This window comes from Amaranthus tricolor, chromosome 6 (genome assembly GCF_026212465.1).
Source record: "Amaranthus tricolor cultivar Red isolate AtriRed21 chromosome 6, ASM2621246v1, whole genome shotgun sequence".
In the NCBI taxonomy this organism is placed as follows: Eukaryota; Viridiplantae; Streptophyta; class Magnoliopsida; order Caryophyllales; family Amaranthaceae; genus Amaranthus; species Amaranthus tricolor.
Window position 1 is genome coordinate 9,176,305 of NC_080052.1, and position 7,655 is coordinate 9,183,959.

At 34.0% G+C, this 7,655-nt stretch overlaps 1 long non-coding RNA gene across 3 annotated transcripts in view; it reads right to left on the reverse strand.

Annotated features, from left to right (window-relative positions):
* Positions 1-5,942: 5,942 nt before the first annotated feature.
* LOC130816019 (uncharacterized) overlaps positions 5,943-7,655 on the reverse strand; it is a 2,827-nt gene continuing 1,114 nt past the window's right edge. For all 3 annotated transcript variants that reach the window (XR_009042682.1, XR_009042684.1, XR_009042683.1), the window contains exon 4: positions 5,943-6,589. This is a non-coding gene — a long non-coding RNA (uncharacterized LOC130816019). The remainder of the gene's footprint in view (positions 6,590-7,655) is intronic.

Below are 7,655 nucleotides of genomic sequence, written 5' to 3' on the forward strand. Positions count from 1 at the left end.
GATGTTGCTAATTTTGTTGCCAAATGCTTAACCTGCCATAAGGTCAAGATAGATCACCGTCGACCTCAGGGTTTACTTCACCCGTTGCCGATACATGAATGGAAATGGGAATCGATATCTATGGATTTTGTGTGTGGACTACCGAGGACTACGAAGGGCAACAATATGATTTGGGTCATAGTTGATCGATTGACAAAATCAGCACATTTCATTCCGATGAAGGACACCTGGAACAAGCATCAGTTGGCCTTAGCGTATCGACAGCAAGTGGTGAGACATCACGGAGTTCCACGAGACATAACCTCAGATAGAGATACTCGGTTCTTGTCTAATTTTTGGCAAAAGTTACAAGATTCTTTGGGTACTGAACTGAGAATGAGCACAGCGTTTCACCCAGCTACAGATGGACAGACAGAGCGAACGATACAGACGCTTGAGGATATGTTACGAGCATGTGTCTTAGATTTCGGGGGTTCATGGGATGATAAGTTGGATATGATAGAGTTCTCGTATAATAACAGTTATCATTCGAGTATTGGGATGGCACCATTCGAGGCACTTTATGGTCGTAGTTGTCGTAGCCCTGTATGTTGGAATGATAGTTCGGATGCGGTAGCTGTGGGACCGCCTTTGATTCAGGAAATGATCGAGCAAGTTCAGTTGATACGCAAGAGGATGAAAGCAGCTCAAGATAGGCAAAGGAGTTATGCAGATCAACGACGTCGACCTCTTGAATTTCAAGTTGGAGATAAAGTCTTTCTTCGAGTTTCACCAACTAAAGGCGTGATGAGGTTTGGGAAGAAAGGTACGCTCAGTCCAAGATTCATTGGACCCTACGAGATCCTTGAGCGCATAGGCGAGGTCGCATATCGACTTGCGTTACCTGCGTCTATTGATAGAGTGCATGATGTGTTTCACGTATCTCAATTAAGGCGGTACATTCTGGATGATTCACACGTTCTTCAACCCGAACAATTAACCTTGGATGACACCTTGCAGTATGAAGAGATTCCCGTTCAGATTCTAGATAAGAAGACGCGTGATACTCGTCGAGGTGGTGTAGCACTTGTGAAAGTGCTATGGTCTAATCACGTTACCGAAGAAGCCATGTGGGAGGCAGAAGATGCCATGAGACGCGATTATCCTTGGTTATTTGCTTAGGTATTTATATTTTTTTATCGTTTTATATGTATTGCATCTCGTTAGTCTTATAAAGTTAAGTTCGAGGACGAACTTCATTCTAAGTTGGGTAGAATCATAACATTTCAAAATAATACTTAGTTTTAGTGATGCTAAGCCTTAAAATTTTGATTATTTCGCATAGTTGTACGAGTTATATAGATTCTTTCAATGCATAAGTATGAGTAATTGGGTAACATAGTCTTATGATATGTATGATAGCTGGATATTTGAGTTTATGCATGAGACTTGAGTTAACTTCGAGGACGAAGTTCTTCTTAAGTTGGGTAGAATGTGACATTCGAGAATTTAAAATAAATAAAATAATTTTGGGCTTTAAATTAATTATAAATTACCGTGAATCAAGTGGGTTAAGTGATAATAATAATAATAATAATAATAATAATAATAATAATAATAATAATAGTAATAATGATATATATATATATATATATATATATATATATATATATATATATATATATATATATATATATCATTATTATTATTATTATTATTATTATTATTATTATTATTATTATTATATATATATATATATATCATTATTATTATTATTATTATTATTATTATTATTATTATTATATATATATATATATATATATATATATATATATATATATATATATATATATATATATAAAGGGGGGGGGGGGAGGGAATTAATACCCAAATCATAAACTTTTTCCCAATTCCCACTCATTTCACGTATTCCTTCACCGCCATTCCCTTCCCCTTCTTCTTCCTTCTCATTCCTTCCTTCTTCTTCTTCGAGCGACAGCAGCACCGGCACCATCTTCACCATCTTCTTCCTCCTTCTTGTAATTGTTGGTGTAAACAAACTAAGGTATTAAATCTCTTAATTTCTATGTGTAATTTCATTTTACTCATCTTTTATAATCGATTATCTTCTCATATGTTTGAACCCTAACTATTTCTAATCGAAATTACGTGTAAAAATCAATATATTTGTAGAATTTATTCCATTAAAGAAGAAAGATCTGAAAATCCTTTTGTGTTCTTTGTTCATCCATTTCGAAGGCTTTAGTTGGGTTATTTTTAGTGTTGATTAGTATTGGTTTTTGGGTTATTAGTGTTGATTAGTATTGGTTTTTGGATTATTTGATTTCTGGTATAAAGTTTGATATTTATTGAAATTTCAGTCCGGAATTTGAACGTTCTGTTTTGGCCACTTTCGAAGTAGTTCTAATTGTTTTTGGGTTCTGGTTCCTTCACAAGAATTGTAGAGCTCCGAGTCGCGGTCGCGTGGACACTTGAATCGCCCCAAAATGAGTTCGTATGAGGAAGTTATGCCCAAAATACTAGCAGGGTGTCTTGTAAATTTGAAAATGATATTTTTGATTTACTTGTTCATAATTAAAGTTGGAGATCAAATTGAGTACTCTTTTTATCATGTGTTAAACGCTAAATTTTATTGAATCTTGAATTTATATAAACTAATTGGATGAGTTATATTGATTGGGATTATTAGTTGGATATGAGATATTGGATAATTATTGTTAGAAATTAGGAATTTATGGAACATAATGATGATGATGATGTCGTCTTGATTTTGGTTGGGTTAATGAACTTCTCACGTAAATGTTAGCTGTTCATGGAGGTTTTGATAATGATGATGACAAGTAATCGAGTAAAATGATACTCTTAGGTGATATCTTAGATGTTTGTTGATTTGAGAACTTGTTACGGGTATTATGTTGATTGATAGATTTGGGTGAAGTTGAGATTATTCATTTTGGGTTGTGGATACTCGTTAAGAGCTAATTGTTAGATGATTTAATATTTTAGATGGATTATTAAATTCTTTATGAGCAATAGCGATTGTGGGCTAGAGTGGTTACTTCCAGTTTAATAAGATGTAAATGGTGAATTAAAGATCAAGTTTTACTAGTATATGATGCTTAGAAATGTTAAAACCAAGAGTTATGGGTAAGTATCGAATAATTTGATATTCTTGAAAGTATTATGTGATTCTTTGAGGATTTCTAACATTGAGTTTGAATGTATATATTAGTGTTTTAAGTGGAAATATTAGAATAGCTGGTGAAACTATGCGTTCTAAGGATGAGTAGTAATGAACTATATGAACCTAGCTATAGTATCGTATGCGTTGTTGTGATGCTATGTTATGCTTCAGGAGGCGACTTTATCGAAGAGCCCTTCTAATAATCGCGGGGTAGCAGACTTAGCCTCTTGAAGCGTTCTTTTTGGTGAGTAGTAACAGTCCCTTAAAAGGGGTCTGGCCAGGCTACCATTTGTAAAATGTTTATTTAAAGTTTGTGAAATTTATATGATTGTGATAAATGTTTATGAATGGTTATGCTGATATTGATATGGTCAATGGATCGGGCTTGCGAGCTGGTCATTGACGGAGTTGAGGAACATGGTTCCCTACTCCCTGTTTTTGAAGCGAATTGTCATTGAGATATTGACTAGTTTCACCCGAGAGAGACATAGCCTTAGAGTTATGGATGTTCCTCTCAACTAAACTCCCTGTGCGCACATAGATCTAGGAAACTGATGTTGCTTTTAAAACATTGTTTTGAATTGCTGTGTTTAATTGTTTTGGATTGTTGCTTCCCACTCAGTTTAATCTGATTCCTTGTTGTTTCCATCTTTTAGCTGATTACAGATCGGATCCGGTCGGGAATAATCGGGTTAGCAAAGTTGGTGAGAGGGCTAAGGATGTCTTTTTGAGCTTAGGCCGTGGAAGCTTATAGATTGTATTAGGAATTTGTTTAATGTATATTAGTTTTGATTATGTTGATTATAATGGACTCGTAGTGAGTTATATGGTTACTTTATGTATAGATTAGATATTTGGTTTGAGATTTAGCTGTGATGGATTCGTTATAGAGCTGGTGATTCCTTTGCCCAGGTTTTGGGATATGATTTAAGTTACTTGGGAAATAATCCCCGTGACGACCCTGTTTACCCGGTCAACGGTAAGCTGGGTTGTTATAGTGCATAAACTGGATGCTACCATGTGGAAAAATCTTACAAAAGTGCTACCATTGGCGTTTCATAAAAGTTTGATGCTACCATGTAGAATTTCTCAAAATTTTAAAATAAATTTCATTTTTAGATGTAATTTAAAATAAGGATTCACATTAAAATTTAACATTCAATAATTTTGTTTCATTTGGCAAATGGCTGTGAGACTGTCATTTATCATTTTACAACGAAATTATGAAATTGTATGATTACTAAATATGTCCTTTGTAGTAGTATTAATTTAATTGTTATGTTGGATTAGGAAGTAAATCATTCATATTAGGGAATAATTCTAATAATTTATTATCTCCACACATTTATTAGACAATGCATGTAATGTACTCGTTGAAATAGCAAGGAATTAAAAAAGCTTTAAAAGATTTGATAGTATTAGCTAGTTATATAAACATTTTACATGCATTTTCTTTTACCGGCAGTTTATTTGCTACGAATTTTATTGTTCAACGTGCTTGTTCCGAATGGTATATGGATTGTATGATAGTGTAAATATTGAAATATGGGTTATTTTATTGATTGTATGATATGAATGTATCAAACTAGGATTAATATTGGATTTAAGTAGGTTTGGTGTTAGGTTTGTGTTCTTGCAATTTATTTATTTAAGACACTACAAAAAATTGTAAAAAAGTGACCACACTCCGTGTTGTTCTTTTGACGCTTAATGACCCGGGTGACAGCCTTTTTGCCCCTGCTAAACAAGTGGAGGCTAAAAATTCCGACACGTTACGTTGTGGAAATTAGCAACCGTACTGGCGATAGCCGAATGTCGTTGCCACTTTCTTCAGAATGTGACGACGACCATGTTTATTTTGCCAGACTGTCTTCCTTCCATTTTGAGACTCGCGACGACAATGGTCGTCATATGGGTGCACCAGTAGAAACAGGCATTGCTTGTGTCATTGTCCGGCCATTTTATGATGATTTTATTTCTTTTTATTTTTTTATTTTAATATCTATTTAATATTTATAATTACAATTATAAAATATTATTATATCATATAAACGAATAATTACTTATCATATAAAAAAATTATAAATTAAAATAAATTAATTAACGTATAATGAAAATGAATAATATGTAAAATAACTGATTGTTTAATATAATAAATAATAAAGTCTTTCAAAAATAAATGACTATGGAAGAGGTTATTGTGCACAATCCTTTTCTTCTTTTTGATGCTTGATCTAGTACCAATATTTTGCAACTGCCTCAAGATAAATTTGTTTAGGATCCATTGGTCGATGCTCATTTTGAATTGCATAATATTCCTCGCTCAATTTTAAAAAAATTAAAATAAACCAACTTTTTAATTTTATAATAAAATAAAAAAATATTCCATGAATTTTTTTTATTTTTAATGCCTTAGCGTTGGTCCATTGAAAATCCCTCCGTTTCAGAATCTAAAACACTACAAAAATAGTTACGTCTACCTACGCTTTAAAATGTAGTTAGGCACGCTTATATGTGAGGCTGATAGATTTAGCCACACTTAATTAAGTGTGGTCTCTGCACGTGTTTGTAAATTTTTACGCGCACTTAATAAGCGTGGCTAAAGGTACACCTTCAGCCATGCTTATAGGTGTTAGAAACTTTCCTCACTTGATAAGCGTGGCTGCATGATTTCATAGACCATTATTTTTCTTTTTGTTTTCCCACACAAATAAGTGTGGCTAATAAACATAACTAACAATTTAACTAATTATGACGGTTAACTATTTTTAAATATTATTATTATTGTTGTTGTCGTTATTATTATTATTATTTTTTTTTTTTTTATTTTTTGGCAAAGTAAATTTTATAAAATGCCATAAAAAAGTCATATCAATACAAGACTTAGAAGCCACAGCACAACCGTAGCTGATGGGACAAACAAACCCCTCTTCATACGCTTGGGAGTACACGACAACTAAAAAGATTGAGCTATCATTTAGCCTAAACACATCAAAGTTTGGTGAACCTATACATCATTACCAAGGCACCTAATAGCTAATACACTCAGACACAAAAAGCACGTCCAAGGCAATGCAAAACAGAGCAGCATGCATCCAAGTAATCATAGCCACGACAAGGAAGCAGGCAAAGCATTTTGAGACTAGAACCCAGCAGCAAGCAGTCACAGAATCTTTCGTCAGCAGCATCAACAACTTGAAGCCAACCTCTGTAGCTCAGCTACATCATCATCGGCAGCATTTTGTCGACGACTTTTGCTAAGCCTGATTCCAAGTCAATACGTAAGACAACAACATCATGGAATGTGGAGGCTTAACATTCATGGCACGGCAGTTGCATCAAACTTAGGACAACAACATTTTGTGGAGCTTGATTCCAATCTATTCAAATGCATAGCAGCTGCATCTGGCAGTTTTCCAGCAACATCAGGACATCAGGTTATACCAACTTAATAAATTTTGTTCAAGTGCAATGTACTGCATAACAGAGAAACTTGAAACAATCTAAACATAACATGTCTAGGCAGCATGCATAACATGTCTAGTGGGCCCAAAAAAAAGCCTCCTAGCCTAGGCATAAAAAGACCAGCTGTTGCAAAACACAAACAACAAGCAGCATGCTGGCACAACACAAACAACAACCAGTTGCTGCACAACACAAATAGCAAGCAGCAGCCTAGGCATAAAAGTCTAGCTGCTGCACAGCAGCATCAGCATGCTGCTAGCATGACGGGCCCGATCACAGCAGATACTGCCTGGTGCAGCAGCACTAACTGTAGAAGTCAGCAGCCGAGAACTCCTCGGCATAATCATCAACATCCCGCAGCAGCCAGCACATCAAAAGTACTCAAATCAAGTACTCAAATCACAATTCTTCGAAATTAGCAACCATTCAAATACACATAAATTTATACCTAAAAAACTAAAATTGTCCTAAAAGCTATTTTGTCAAACGCTATAACATCAAACAACAAAATTTTTAATCAAACCACAATATCAATTGACCCAATCACACCCCAAAACTCATCAAAACATCGCAAGTTGTCAATTATAAACAACAATTAAACAAAAAATTAACCAATATTACTAAAGTTCCACCACATTTTTCTATTACAGTCTACCACCCAATTTAATTTAACAATTGTCTATCATCTAGCCTATGAATATTTTCTTGGAATCAAAGAGTTCTGTATGTTTTGTTTATAAATTAGCTTGCAGAGGGTTTAATATTTACCTAGAAAAACTAAGTCATAGGTATTAGTTTCATTGTTTGTAAAAAAATTAATAAAAAATTTTTTAGTTTTATGTTTCGTAGGGGCTGGTTAGTTTTATGATTTAATGGGGATAAGAGAACTTCTAGAAGGTTAAGATTATTTTAGTCCTAGTTCATACCTTGTTTTAATGGAAAGGCAATATGCATTATCTTAGTTTCCAAAGAAAAAGTGATTGATTTCATAAAATTAAAGGCCAGA